Source organism: Panulirus ornatus, chromosome 30, assembly GCF_036320965.1.
Source record: "Panulirus ornatus isolate Po-2019 chromosome 30, ASM3632096v1, whole genome shotgun sequence".
NCBI classification, from domain to species: domain Eukaryota; kingdom Metazoa; phylum Arthropoda; class Malacostraca; order Decapoda; family Palinuridae; genus Panulirus; species Panulirus ornatus.
The window spans coordinates 9572372-9587249 of NC_092253.1; the positions used below are offsets into that span (position 1 = coordinate 9572372).

At 41.1% G+C, this 14878-nt stretch overlaps 1 long non-coding RNA gene across 2 annotated transcripts in view; it reads left to right on the plus strand.

The window, feature by feature from the left end:
• The first annotated feature begins 694 nt into the window (after positions 1–694).
• LOC139758564 (uncharacterized) overlaps positions 695–14878 on the plus strand; it is a 56533-nt gene continuing 42349 nt past the window's right edge. Inside the window, exon 1 of one of the 2 annotated variants that reach the window (XR_011714866.1) lies at positions 695–720. This is a non-coding gene — a long non-coding RNA (uncharacterized lncRNA). Of the gene's footprint in view, positions 760–14878 lie in introns of both variants that reach the window. The other variant, XR_011714865.1, reaches the window with a different exon arrangement.

Below are 14878 nucleotides of genomic sequence, written 5' to 3' on the forward strand. Positions count from 1 at the left end.
GTGAAGCGTCTGGGGTAAACCATGGAAAGCTGTGTAGGTATGTATATTTGCGTGTGTGGACGTATGTATATACATGTGTATGGGGGGGGGGGGGGGGGGCCATTTCTTTCGTCTGTTTCCTTGCGCTACCTCGTTAAGAACAGAGGACTGGACCTTTAAGGGAATATCCTCACCTGGCCCCCTTCTCTGTTCCTTCTTTTGGAAAATTAAAAAAAAATGAGAGGGGAGGATTTCCAGCCACCCGCTCCCTCCCTTTTAGTCGCCTTCTACGACATGCAAGGAATACATGGGAAGTATTCTTTCTCCCGATAAGTTCCCAGGTGCACTTTCGTGTAATAATCACATCATCAGGGGAGACGCAAGAGAAAAATATAAGTCAGTGTGTGTGTGTGTGTGTGTAAAATTATATGATAACGGTACATATTGACCTAAAAACTATGCCAAAACCATGTAAATGTATCGGAGAACCAAGTTACGGAGAATGTCATGTCTTGAACTGACATAACACGCAAATATACTGTATTATGCATGGCTCTTATAGTAATATGAATCAAAGACTCTTATAAACATGTCATTATGTGCAACTGTTTCCTAATATTTTCATAGGAACCGGCATTATCTTTTGTACGTTCAGTAGAGAAAAAATATAAAACGTTTTCGACACAGACAAATGACATACGTGAATCGTGTGGTGCTAACGATAACAACCCGCGAGTTCTGGTGAGGGAGAACCTAGGAGACTGTAATGCTATGGTTCTTGTAAGAGAGTAAGATTCTCTTTCTGTACAATTATTTATTGAGATTCTCTTAATATACGTTTATTCATACCGGTCATGAAGTTTGACTATGTGTGTGTCTTTTACGGGCACAAAGAGAGAGTATTGTCATGTTGACCCCTCTTCAGTTAGCTCTATGGAACCATATGTCTACACTAGTTACATGATGGAGCGCCTCTTCCTATCCTAACTTACGAAGCCAGGCTTAGTTGATGTGAGGGTAGTTTACGTAGAATGCAAGAGAGTCGAGCATTTTAAGAGTTCGTTATCTCATTCGTTGTCTTCATCGTTGTACCATGGACGTGAAGGTTGTGTACGTTGAATTGGTGATTGTTATGGTTAATGGTGGAGTGTTGGATGGCGTCCAGAACGCAGTAGATTAGGAAGTGTAGACTCTGAGGAAGTGGGTTCAGATGGCTGTGTGTGTATCTGGTGGGATGGTTTGGTGGTTGAAGCCTTGAGGAAGTGGGAGGGGGAGGTGATGTGTGTGTATCTGGTGGGATGGTGTGGTGGTGGAAGCCCTCAGAAAGTGGGAGGGGGAGGTGGTGTGTGTGTATCTGGTGGGATGGTGTGGTGGTGGAAGCCCTCAGGAAGTGGGAGGGGGAGGTGATGTGTGTGTATCTGGTGGGATGGTGTGGTGGTGGAAGCCCTCAGGAAGTGGGAGGAGGAGGTGATGTATGTGTATCTGGTGGGATGGTGTGGTGGTGGAAGCCCTTAGGAAGTGGGAGGGGGAGGTGATGTATGTGTATCTGGTGGGATGGTGTGGTGGTGGAAGCCTTTGAGGAAGTGGGAGGGGAGGCGAATTTAAAACTTGGTGGGTTATTTAGATGTTGGACGTGAGGGGATCTATGATTAGAGGTGGCCGTGGTGTGATGTTGGACTGAGCCTTTTAGGGTTGGTGAGAAAGTAATGGAGTGGGTTGGATTTCAGGAAAGGAGGCATATTGATTTATTCCTATTTGAAACTAAACTTTTTATGGTCTAAAGAATACCCTAAAGTATTACCTAGACTTTAAAAAAAAAACTAGTTAGATTAACTTTTTTTGGTGTAAAGAATACCCTAAAGTATTACCTAGACTTTAAGAAAAAAACTAGTTAGGTTATATTTTTCATGCCTAATGATATTATTCTATGGTTCAAAATTTGTTTTGGGACCATTAATGTATGTACTTAACATTTAAAGTAAGTACACAGTGTATTTCATAACCATTCCTTATTTGTCAGCCTGAGAAGCATCTTTGGATGTTTAAGATTAATGCATACAGTTGTTTTCATTATATCAGTAATCCCATGTTGAATCTATTTTTATTTTTTTTATTTTTTATTTTCTTTTCCTGAAAAGCCCTCAGAACCAGTTCCAGCTTTTTTTTTTCAAATATTTATATGTCACTTTTCATATTGCATAAAATTATCTTTTTGTATTACATTCCATAATTAAACTTGAAAATAATTTTATGTCCCATATACATCATAATTATTCCCTACCCATTAGTTTATTGAGACTATATTTTAGGTCGACAAATTCAAGATAAACATTTGTCTCGTTTTTTTATTCTGACCTTGAAACAAAATAGACTTTGTCCAGAAAAATACCTTAGAATATTTTAATGCATTTTTCCCAAAAAAATAGATTTCTCAGAATTTTAGTGGTTATGCTTTGAAAAACATAACCACTAAAATTCTTTCTCAGTATTATTAGTATTTGCTTTAAAATTTTAGTGTAGGTCTTATTTTTGTACTGAATAAGAATGCAGGGGGTCAAAATGATGTTGAACCGGGGTCTGTATTTAATATGTGCTTAATTATATCTCATAATTATTCACTGTCTGTTGGCCATTATAAGCAATACATTTTTTTCATACACATTTGCCATTTCCCACATTAGCAAGGAAGTGTTAAGACAGAGGACTGAGCCTTAGAGGGAATATCCTCACATGGAGGAGGATTTCCATCATGATTCCATTCGCTGCTAATTCCACTCCCAGATATCTAAAACACTTCACTTCCTCCAATTTTTCTCCATTCATACTTACATCCCAGTTAACTTGTCCCTCAAACCTACTGAACCAAATAACCGTGCTCTTATTCACATTTACTTGCAACTTTCTCCTTTCACACACTTTTCCAAACCCAGTCTCCAACTTCTGCAATTTCTCACTCAAATCAGCCATCAGTGCTGTATCATCAGCAAGCAACAGCTGACTCTCTAGGCCCTCTCGTCCCCAACAGACTGTATACTCACCCCTCTGTCCAAAACTCTTGCATTTACCTCCCTAACCACCCCATCCATAAACAAATTACACTAGCCCGTGATTGTAGTTATGAAGGTCAGTAGTTGATATAATCTTATTTAACTTGTAATTTTTCTATACATGTGGAGCAACATGTTTCATGGAGACAACCGACCTCATCAGGTGCTAATAATTAATAAAATTATTTCAAACCCAACATCACAATGAAGTACTGTCTAGCATCTACCATTGCAGACAACACACTGGCCTGACTGACAGTAACAGTTAAAGGGAGAGCAGGGGATGACATTTGGTTAATGGGGGTTGTGTGGTGGGGGTTGGCCTGGGTAGCTAGATGTATCGTGGACAAAATTTTTTAAGTTTTCATCTAATTGATTTTTTCATAATGATTTGGTTGATAATATGATGAGCCTGGGGACAAATTAAAGTTCTTAGTATTAGCAGTTAAGACAGATTCAATGATGTCATGGGTAGCATAAGTAGCAGAAGGATTTTTAAAGTCTACAGGGTGATCATTGAGAATATACAAAAAATTTCATCCAAGATACATCAAGCTATCTAGGCCAACCCCTGCCACACAACCCCCTTAACCACATATCACCCCCAACTTTCCCTTTAGTGGTTACTGTTGGTCAGGCCAGTATGTTGTCTATGGTGGTAGATGCTAGATGGTACTTCTGTTATGATGTTGGGATTTAAATAACTTTATTCATTATTGGCACCTGATTAGGTGTTTTGTCTCAAAAAAACATGTTGTGCTACATGTATAGAAATATTACATGTTAGATTATACGAACTACTTTAGATTATATGAACTACTGAAGTGGGATGAAGGGAATGGTGAGAGTAAGTGAGCTTGGGAAGGAGACTTGTGTGAGGAAGTACCAGGAGAGACTGAGTACAGAATGGAAAAAGGTGAGAACAAAGAACGTAAGGGAAGTGGGGGAGGAATGGGATGTATTTAGGGAAGCAGTGATGGCTTGTGCAAAAGATGCTTGTGGCATGAGGAACATGGGAGGTGGGCAGATTAGAAAGGGTAGTGAGTGGTGGGATGAAGAAGTAAGATTATTAGTGAAAGAGAAGAGAGAGGCATTTGGGCAATTTTTGCAAGGAAATAATGCAAATGACTGGGAGATGTATGAAAGATGACTGGGAGATGTATGAAAGAAAGAGGCAGGAGATTAAGAGAAAGGTTCAAGAGGTGAAAAAGAGGGCAAATGAGAGTTGGGGTGAGAGAGTATCATTAAATTTTAGGGAGAATAAAAAGATGTTTTAGAAGGAGGTAAATAAAGTGTGCAAGACAAGGGAACATCAGTGAAGGGGACTAATGGGGAGGTGATAACAAGTAGTGGTGATGTGAGAAGGAGAGGAGTGAGTATTTTGAAGGTTTGTTGAATGTTTTTGATGATAGAGTGGCAGATATGGGGTGTTTTGGTCGAGGTGGTGTGCAAAGCGAGAAGGTTAGTGAGAATGATTTGGTAAACAGAGAAGAGGTAGTAAAAGCTTTGCGGAAGATGAAAGCCAGCAAGGCAGTGGGTTTGGATGGTATTGCTGTGGAATCTATTAAAAAAGGAGTGACTGTATTGTTGACTGGTTGGTAAGCTTCTTTAATATATATATGACTCATGGTGAGGTGCCTGAGGATTGGCGGAATGCTTGCATAGTGCCACTGTACAAAAGCAAAGGGGATAAAGGTGAGTGCTCAAATTACAGAGGTATAAGTTTGTTGAGTATTCCTGGGAGATGATATGGGAGGGTATTGATTGAGAGGGTGAAGGCTTGTACAGAGCATCAGATTGGGGAAGAGCAGTGTGGTTTCAGAAGTGGTAGAGGATGTGTGGATCAGGTGTTTGCTTTGAAGAATGTATGTGAGAAATACTTAGAAAAGCTAATGTATTTGTATGTAGCATTTATGGATCTGGAGAAGGCATATGATAGTGTTGATAGAGATGCTCTGTGGAAGGTATTAAGAATATATGGTGTGGGAGGCAAGTTGTTAGAAGCAGTGAAAAGTTTTTATCGAGAATGTAAGGCATGTGTATGAGTGGGAAGAGAAGAAAGTGATTGGTTCTCAGCGAATGTAGGTTTCCGGCAGGAGTGTGTGATGTCTCCATGGTTGTTTAATTTGTTTATGGGTGGAGTTGTTAGGAAGGTGAATGCAAGAGTTTTGGAAAGAGGGGCAAGTATGAAATCTGTTGTGAATGAGAGAGCTTTGGAAGTGAGTCAATTGTTGTTCGCTGATGATACAGCGCTGATGGCTGATTCGAATGAGAAACTGCAGAAGCTGGTGATTGAGTTTGGTAAAGTGTGTGAAAGAAGAAAGCTGAGAGTAAATGTAAATAAGAGCAAGGTTATTAGTCAGAGTAGGGTTGAGGGACAAGTCAATTGGGAAGTAAATTTGAATGGAGGAAATGAAGCATTTTAGATATCTGGGAGTGGATTTGGCAGCGGAAGGAACCATGGAAGTGTAAGTGAGTCACAGGGTGGGGGAGGGGGCAAAAGTTCTGGGAGTGTTGAAAAATGTGTGGAAGTTGAGAAGGTTATCTTGGAAAGCAAGAATGGGTATGTTTGAAGGAATAGTGGTTCCAACAATGTTATGTGGTTGCGAGGCGTGGGATATAGATAGAGTTGTGCAGAGGAGGGTGGATGTGCTGGAAATGAGATGTTTGAGGACAATATGTGGTGTGAGGTTGTTTGATCGAGTAAGTAATGAAAGGGTAAGAGAGATGTGTGGTAATAAAAAGAGTGTGGTTGAGAGAGCAGAAGAGGGTGTTTTGAAATGGTTTGGTCACATGGAGAGAATGAGTGAGGAAAGATTGACCAAGAGGATATATGTGTCAGAAGTGGAGGGAATGAGGAGAAGTGGGAGACCAAATTAGAGGTGGAAAGATGGAGTGGAAAAGATTCTGAGTGATTGGGGCCTGAACATGCTGGAGGGTGAAATGCATGCAAGGAATAGAGTGAATTGGAAAGATGTGGTATACCGGGGTCAACGTGCTGTAAATGGATTGAACCAGGGCATATGAAGTGTCTGGGGTAAACCATGTAAAGTTGTGTGGGGCCTGGATGTGGAAAGGGAGCTGTGGTTTCAGTGCATTATACATGACAGCTAGAGATTCAGTGTGAATGAATGTGGCCTACACGCACACATGTAAGGCATGTGTGCGTGTAGGAAGAGAGGAAAGTGATTGGTTCTCAGTGAATGTATGTTTGTGGCAGGGGTGTGTGATGTCTCCATGGTTGTTTAATTTGTTTATGGATGGGGTTGTTAGGGAGGTGAATGCAAGAGTTTTGGAAAGAGGGGCAAGTATGCAGTCTGGTGTGGATGACAGCTTGGGAAGTGAGTCAGTTGTTGTTCGCTGATGATACAGCGCTGGTGGCTGATTCATTTAAGAAACTGCAGAAGCTGGTGACTGAGTTTGGCAAAGTGTTTGAAAGAAGAAAGTTAAGAGTAAATGTGAATAAGAGCAAGGTTATTAGGTACAGTAGGGTTGAGGGTCAAGTCAATTGGGAGGTAAGTTTGAATGGAGAAAAACTGGAGGAAGTAAAGTGTTATAGATATCTGGGAGTGGATCTGGCAGCGGATGGAACCATGGAAGCAGAAGTGAATCATTGGGTGGGTGAGGGGGCGAAAATCCTGGGGGCCTTGAAGAATGTTTGGAAGTCGAGAATATTATCTCGGAAAACAAAAATGGGTATGTTTGAAGGAATAGTGGTTCCAACAATGTTGTATGGTTGCGAGGCGTGGGCTATGGATAGAGTTGTGCGCAGGAGGGTGGATGTGCTGGAAATGAGATGTTTGAGGACAATATGTGGTGTGAGGTTGTTTGATTGAGTAAGTAATGTAAGGGTAAGAGAGATGTGTGGAAATAAAAAGAGTATGGTTGAGAGAGCAGAAGAGGGTGTTTTGAAATGGTTTGGTCACATGGAGAGAATGAGTGAGGAAAGATTGACCAAGAGGATATATGTATTGGAGGTGGAGGGAACGAGGAGAAGTGGGAGACCAAATTGGAGGTGGAAAAATGGAGTGAAAAAGATTTTGAGTGATCGGGGCCTGAACATGCAAGAGGGTGAAAGGCGTGCAAGGAATAGAGTGAATTGGAACGATGTGGTATACCGGGGTTGAGGTGCTGTCAGTGGATTGAATCAGGGCATGTGAAGCATCTGGGGTAAACCATGGAAAGTTCTGTGGGGCTTGAATGTGGAAAGGGAGCTGTGGTTTCGGTGCATTATTACATGACAGCTAGAGACTGAGTGTGAACGAATGGGGCCTTTGTTGTCTTTTCCTAGCACTACCTCACACACATGAGGGGGGAGGGGGGTTGTTATTCCATGTGTGGCGAGGTGGCGATGGGAATGAATAAAGGCAGACAGTATGAATTATGTACATGTGTATATATGTATATATCTGTGTGTGTATATATATATGTGTACATTGAGATGTATAGGTATGTATATTTGCGTGGGTGGACGTGCATGTACATGCATGTGTATGTGGGTGGGTTGGGCCATTTCTTTCGTCTGTTTCATTGCGCTACCTCGCAAACGTGGGAGACAGCAACAAAGCAAAATAAATAAATAAATATAAATATATATATATATATATATATATATATATATATATATATATATATATGAAAGTAAGGTGGTTTGATATATATATATATTTTATTTTTTATATTATTTTTTATTATACTTTGTCGCTGTCTCCCGCGTTTGCGAGGTAGTGCAAGGAAACAGACGAAAGAAATGGCCCAACCCCCCACCATACACATGTATATACATACGTCCACACACGCAAATATACATACCTACACAGCTTTCCATGGTTTACCCCAGACGCTTCACATGCCTTGATTCAATCCACTGACAGCACGTCAACCCCGGTATACCACATCGCTCCAATTCACTCTATTCCTTGCCCTCCTTTCACCCTCCTGCATGTTCAGGCCCCGATCACACAAAATCTTTTTCACTCCATCTTTCCACCTCCAATTTGGTCTCCCACTTCTCCTCGTTCCCTCCACCTCCGACACATATATCCTCTTGGTCAATCTTTCCTCAATCATTCTCTCCATGTGCCCAAACCATTTCAAAACACCCTCTTCTGCTCTCTTAACCACGCTCTTTTTATTTCCACACATCTATCTTACCCTTACGTTACTTACTCGATCAAACCACCTCACACCACACATTGTCCTCAAACATCTCATTTCCAGCACATCCATCCTCCTGCACACAACTCTATCCATAGCCCACGCCTCGCAACCATACAACATTGTTGGAACCACTATTCCTTCAAACACCCATTTTTGCTTTCCGAGATAATGTTCTCGACTTCCACACATTCTTCAAGGCTCCCAGAATTTTCGCCGCCACCCTATGATCCACTTCCGCTTCCATGGTTCCATCCACTGCCAGATCCACTCCCAGATATCTAAAACACTTTACTTCCTCCAGTTTTTCTCCATTCAAACTTACCTCCCAATTGACTTGACCCTCAACCCTACTGTACCTAATAACCTTGCTCTTATTCACATTTGCTCTTAACTTTCTTCTTTCACACACTTTACCAAACTCAGTCACCAGCTTCTGCAGTTCTCACATGAATCAGCCACCAGCGCTGTATCATCAGCGAACAACAACTGACTCACTTCCCAAGCTCTCTCATCCACAACAGACTTCATACTTGCCCCTCTTTCCAAAACTCTTGCATTCACCTCCCTAACAACCCCATCCATAAACAAATTAAACAACCATGGAGACATCACACACCCCTGCTGCAAACCTACATTCACTGAGAACCAATCACTTTCCTCTCTTCCTACACGTACACATGCCTTACATCCTCGATAAAAACTTTTCACTGCTTCTAACAACTTGCCTCCCACACCATATATTCTTAATACCTTCCATATATATATATATATATATATATATATATATATATATATATATATGGGGAGTGGGGGAGGAATGGGATGTATTTAGGGAATCAGTGATGGATTGCGCAAAAGATGCTTGCGGCATGAGAACAGTGGGAGGTGGGTTGATTAGAAAGGGTGGTGAGTTGTGGGATGAACAAGTGAGATTATTAGTGAAAGAGAAGAGAGAGGCATTTGGACGATTTTTGCAGGGAAAAATGCAATTGAGTGGGAGATGTATAAAAGAAAGAGACAGGAGGTCAAGAGAAAGGTGCAAGAGGTGAAAAAGAGGGCAAATGAGAGTTGGGGGTGAGAGAGTATCATTAAATTTTAGGGAGAATAAAAAGATGTTCTGGAAGGAGGTAAATAAAGTGCTTAAGACAAGGGAGCAAATGGGAACTTCAGTGAAGGGCGCAAATGGGGAGGTGATAACAAGTAGTGGTGATGTGAGAAGATGGAGTGAGTATTTTGAAGGTTTGTTGAATGTGTTTGATGATAAGAGTGGCAGATATAGGGTGTTTTGGTCGAGGTGGTGTGCAAAGTGAGAGGGTTAGGGAAAATGATTTGGTAAACAGAGAAGAGGTAGTAAAAGGTTTGCGGAAGATGAAAGCCGGCAAGGCAGCAGGTTTGGATGGTATTGCAGTGGAATTTATTAAAAAAGGGGGTGACTGTATTGTTGACTGGTTGGTAAGGTTATTTAATATATGTATGACTCATGGTAAGGTGCCTGAGGATTGGCGGAATGCGTGCATAGTGCCATTGTACAAAGGCAAAGGGGATGAGAGTGAGTGCTCAAATTACAGAGGTATAAGTTTGTTGAGTTATTCCTGGTAAATTATATGGGAGGGTATTGATTGAGAGGGTGAAGGCATGTACAGAGCATCAGATTGGGGAAGAGCAGTGTGGTTTCAGAAGTGGTAGAGGATGTGTGGATCAGGTATTTGCTTTAAAGAATGTATGTGAGAAATACTTAGAAAAGCAAATGGATTTGTATGTAGCATTTATGGATCTGGAGAAGGCATATGATAGAGTTGATAGAGATGCTCTGTGGAAGGTATTAAGAATATATGGTGTGGGAGGCAAGTTGTTAGAAGCAGTGAAAAGTTTTTATCGAGGATGTAAGGCATGTGTACGTGTAGGAAGAGAAGAAAGTGATTTATGTTAGGGAGGTTAATGCAAGAGTTTTGGAAAGAGGGGCAAGTATGAAGTCTGTTGTGGATGAGAGAGCTTGGGAAGTGAGTCAGTTGTTGTTCACTGATGATGCAGCGCTGGTTGCTGATTCATGTAAGAAACTGCAGAAGCTGGTGACTGAGTTTGGTAAAGTGTGTGAAAGAAGAAAGTTAAGAGCAAATGTGAATAAGAGCAAGGTTATTAGGTACAGTAGGGTTGAGAGTCAAGTCAATTGGGAGGTAAGTTTGAATGGAGAAAAACTGGAGGAAGTGAAGTGTTTTAGATATCTGGGAGTGGATCTTGCAGCGGATGGAACCATGGAAGCGGAAGTGAATCATAGGGTGGGGGAGGGGGCGAAAATCCTGGGAGCCTTGAAGAATGTGTGGAAGTCGAGAACATTATCTCAGAAAGCAAAAATGGGTATGTTTGAAGGAATAGTGGTTCCAACAATTTTGTGTGGTTGCGAGGCGTGGGCTATGGATAGAGTTGTGCGCAGGAGGGTGGATGTGCTGGAAATGAGATGCTTGAGGACAGTGTGTGGTGTGAGGTGGTTTGATCGAGTAAGTAATGTAGGGGTAAGAGAGATGTGCGGTAATAAAAAGAGTGTGGTTGAGAGAGCAGAAGAGGGTGTTTTGAAATGGTTTGGGCACATGGAGGGAATGAGTGAGGAAAGATTGACCAAGAGGATATATGTGTCGGAGGTGGAGGGAACTAGGAGAAGTGGGAGACCAAATTGGAGGTGGAAAGATGGAGTGAAAAAGATTTTGAGTGATCGGGGCCTGAACTTGCAGGAGGGTGAAAGGCGGGCAAGGAATAGAGTGAATTGGATCGATGTGGTATACCAGGGTTGACGTGCTGTCAGTGGATTGAATCAGGGCATGTGAAGCGTCTGGGGTAAACCATGGAAAGTTATGTGGGGCCTGGATGTGGAAAGGGAGCTGTGGTTTCGGGCATTATTGCATGACAGCTAGAGACTGAGTGTGAACGAATGGGGCCTTTGTTGTCTTTTCCTAGTGCTACCTCGCACACATGAGGGGGGAGGGGGATGGTATTCCATGTGTGGCGAGGTGGCGATGGGAATGAATAAAGGCAGACAGTGTGAATTGTGTGCATGAGTATATATGTATGTGTCTGTGTGTGTATATATATGTGTACAATGAGATGTATAGGTATGTATATTTGCGTGTGTGGACGTGTATGTATATACATTGTGTATGGAGGTGGGTTGGGCCATTTCTTTCGTCTGTTTCCTTGCGTTACCTCGCAAACGTGGGAGACAGCGACAAAGCAAAATAATAATAATAATAATAATATATATATATATATATATATATATATATATATATATATATATATATATATATATATATATATATATATATATATATATATTATTATTATATATATATATATTATATATATATATATTATTATTATATATTATATATATTATATATATATATATTATTATTATATATTATATATATATATATATATATATATATATATATATATATATATATATATATATATATATATATATATTATTATTATTATTATTATTTTGCTTTGTCGCTGTCTCCCACGTTTGCGAGGTAACGCAAGGAAACAGTCCTCTGTTCTCAACGCTACCTCGCTAATGCGGGAAATGGCGAATAGTATGAAAGAAAAAGAAAAATATATATATATATATATATATATATATATATATATGAAGGTGAGGTGGTTTGATTGAGAAAGCAATGAAAGGGTAAGAGAGATGTGTGGTAATAAAAAGAGTGTGGTTTAGAAAGCAGAAGAGGGTGTATTAAAATGGTTTGGTCACATGGAGAGAATGAGTGAGGAAAGATTAACAAAGAGGATATACATGTCAGAGGTGGAGGGAAAGAGAAGTGGGAGACCAAATTGGAAGTGGAAGGATGGAGTGAAAAAGATTTAGAGCAATCAGGGCCTGAACATACAGGAGGGTGAAAGGCATGCAAGGAATAGAGTGAATTGGAATGATGTGGAATACTGGGTTGGATGTGCCGTCAATCGGTTGAACCAGGGCATGTGAAGCATCTGGGGTAAACCATGGAAAGTTTTGTGGGGCCTGGATATGGAAAGGGAGCTGTGGTTTCGGTGCATTACCTATGACAGCTAGAGATTGAATGTGAACGAATGTGGCCTTTGTTATCTTTTCCTAGCGCTACCTTACACACGTGCAGGGGGAGGGGGGTGCCATTTTATTTGTGGCGGGGTGGCGACGGTAATGGGTGAAGGCAGCAAGTATGAATATGTACATTTATATGTCTGTGTATGTATATATATGTATATGTTGAAATGTATAGGTATGTATATGTGTGTGTGTGGGCGTTTATGTATATACATGTGTATGTGGGGGTGTTGGGCCATTCTTTCATCTGTTTCCTTGCACTACCTCGCTAACGCAGGAGACGGATAGGGGAGAAAGAATATTTCCCACATATTCCCTTTGTGTAGTAGGAGGCAACTAGAAGAGGTGGGAGCAGAGTGCTGGGAATCTTACCTTCCACTTATTACTTTTCCAAAATAAGGAACAGAGAAGGGGGCCAAGCGAGGAATTTCCCTCCAAGGCTCAATCCTCTGTTCTTGAAGCTACCCTGTTAATGTAGGAAATGGCGAATATATACGAGACATATATTTTTTATTATACTTAATTGCTGTTTCCTGCATCAGCGAGGAAGTGCCAGGAAACAGAAGAATGGCTCATCCTTTCGTACACACAAACACACACATGTTGGAAAGAATCACAATTTTACACGTGATCAAGTATATTCCTGTGAGGCCATGGGGAAAATGAAACACGAGAAGTTCCCCAGTGCATGAAAGTGCACTTGGGAACTTATCGTGTATCATTTTCTCCATGAACTCATAGTAGCACACACGCACACACACACACACATATGTATATATATATATATATATATATATATATATATATATATATATTATTATTATTATTTTGCTTTGTCGCTGTCTCCCGCATTTGCGAGGTAGCGCAAGGAAACAGATGAAAGAAATGGCCCAACCCACCCCCATACACATGTATATACATACACGTCCACACACGCAAATATACATACCTATACATCTCAATGTACACATATATATATATATATATATATATATATATATATATACACACACAGACATATACATATATACACATGTACATAATTCATACTGTCTGCCTTTATTCATTCCCATAGCCACCTCGCCACACATGGAATAACATCCCCTTCCCCCTCATGTGTGCGAGGTAGCGCTAGGAAAAGACAACAAAGGCCCCATTCGTTCACACTCAGTCTCCAGCTGTCATGTAATAATGCCCAAAACCACAGCTCCCTTTCCACATCCAGGCCCCACAGAACTTTCCATGGTTTACCCCAGATGCTTCACATGCCCTGATTCAATCCATTGACAGCACGTCGACCCTGGTATACCACATCGATCCAATTCACTCTATTCCTTGCCCGCCTTTCACCCTCCTGCAAGTTCAGGCCCCGATCACTCAAAATCTTTTTCACTCCATCTTTCCACCTCCAATTTGGTCTCCCACTTCTCCTAGTTCCCTCCACCTCCGACACATATATCCTCTTGGTCAATCTTTCCTCACTCATTCCCTCCATGTGACCAAACCATTTCAAAACACCCTTTTCTAATCTCTCAACCACACTCTTTTTATTACCACACATCTCTCTTACCCTTACATTACTTACTCGATCAAACCACCTCACACCACATATTGTCCTGAAAGATCTCATTTCCAGCACATCCACCCTCCTCCGCACAACTCTATCTATAGCCCATGCCTCGCAACCACATAAAATTGTTGGAACCACTATTCCTTCAAACATACCCATATTCCGAGATAATGTTCTCGACTTCCACACATTCTTCAATGCTCCCAGAATTTTCGCCCCCTCCTCCATCCTATGATTCACTTCCATGGTTCTATTCGCTGCCAAATCCACTCCCAGATATCTAAAACACTTCACTTCCTCCAGTTTTTCTCCATTTAAACTTACCTCCCAATTGACTTGTCCCTCAAACCTGCTTTATCTAATAACCTTGCTCTTATTCACGTTTCCTCGCAGCTTTCTCTTTTCACACACTTTACCAAACTGAGTCACCAGATTCTGCAGTTTCTCACACGAATCAGCCACCAGCGCTGTATCATCAGCGAACAACAACTGACTCACTTCCCAAGCTCTCTCATCCTCAACAGACTGCATACTTGCCCCTCTTTCAAAAACTCTTGCATTCTCCCTAACAACCCCATCCATAAACAAATTATACAACCATGGAGACATCACACACCCCTGCTGCAAACCTACATTCACTGAGAACCAACCACTTTCCTCTCTTCCTACATGTACACATGCCTTACATCCTCGATAAAAACTTTTCACTGCTTCTAACAACTAGCCTCCCACACCATATATTCTTCATACCTTCCACAGAGCATCTCTATCAACTCTGTCATATTCCTTCTCCAGATCCATAAATGCTACTACAAACAAATTTGCTTTTCTAAGTATTTCTCACATATATTCTTCAAAGCAAACACCTGATCCACACATCCTCCACCACTTCTGAAACTACACTGCTCTTCCCCAATCTGATGCTCTGTACATGCCTTCACCCTCTCAGTCAATACCCTCCCATATAATTTACCAGGAATACTCAACAAACTTATACCTCTGTAATTTGAGCACTCACTCTTATCCCCCTTG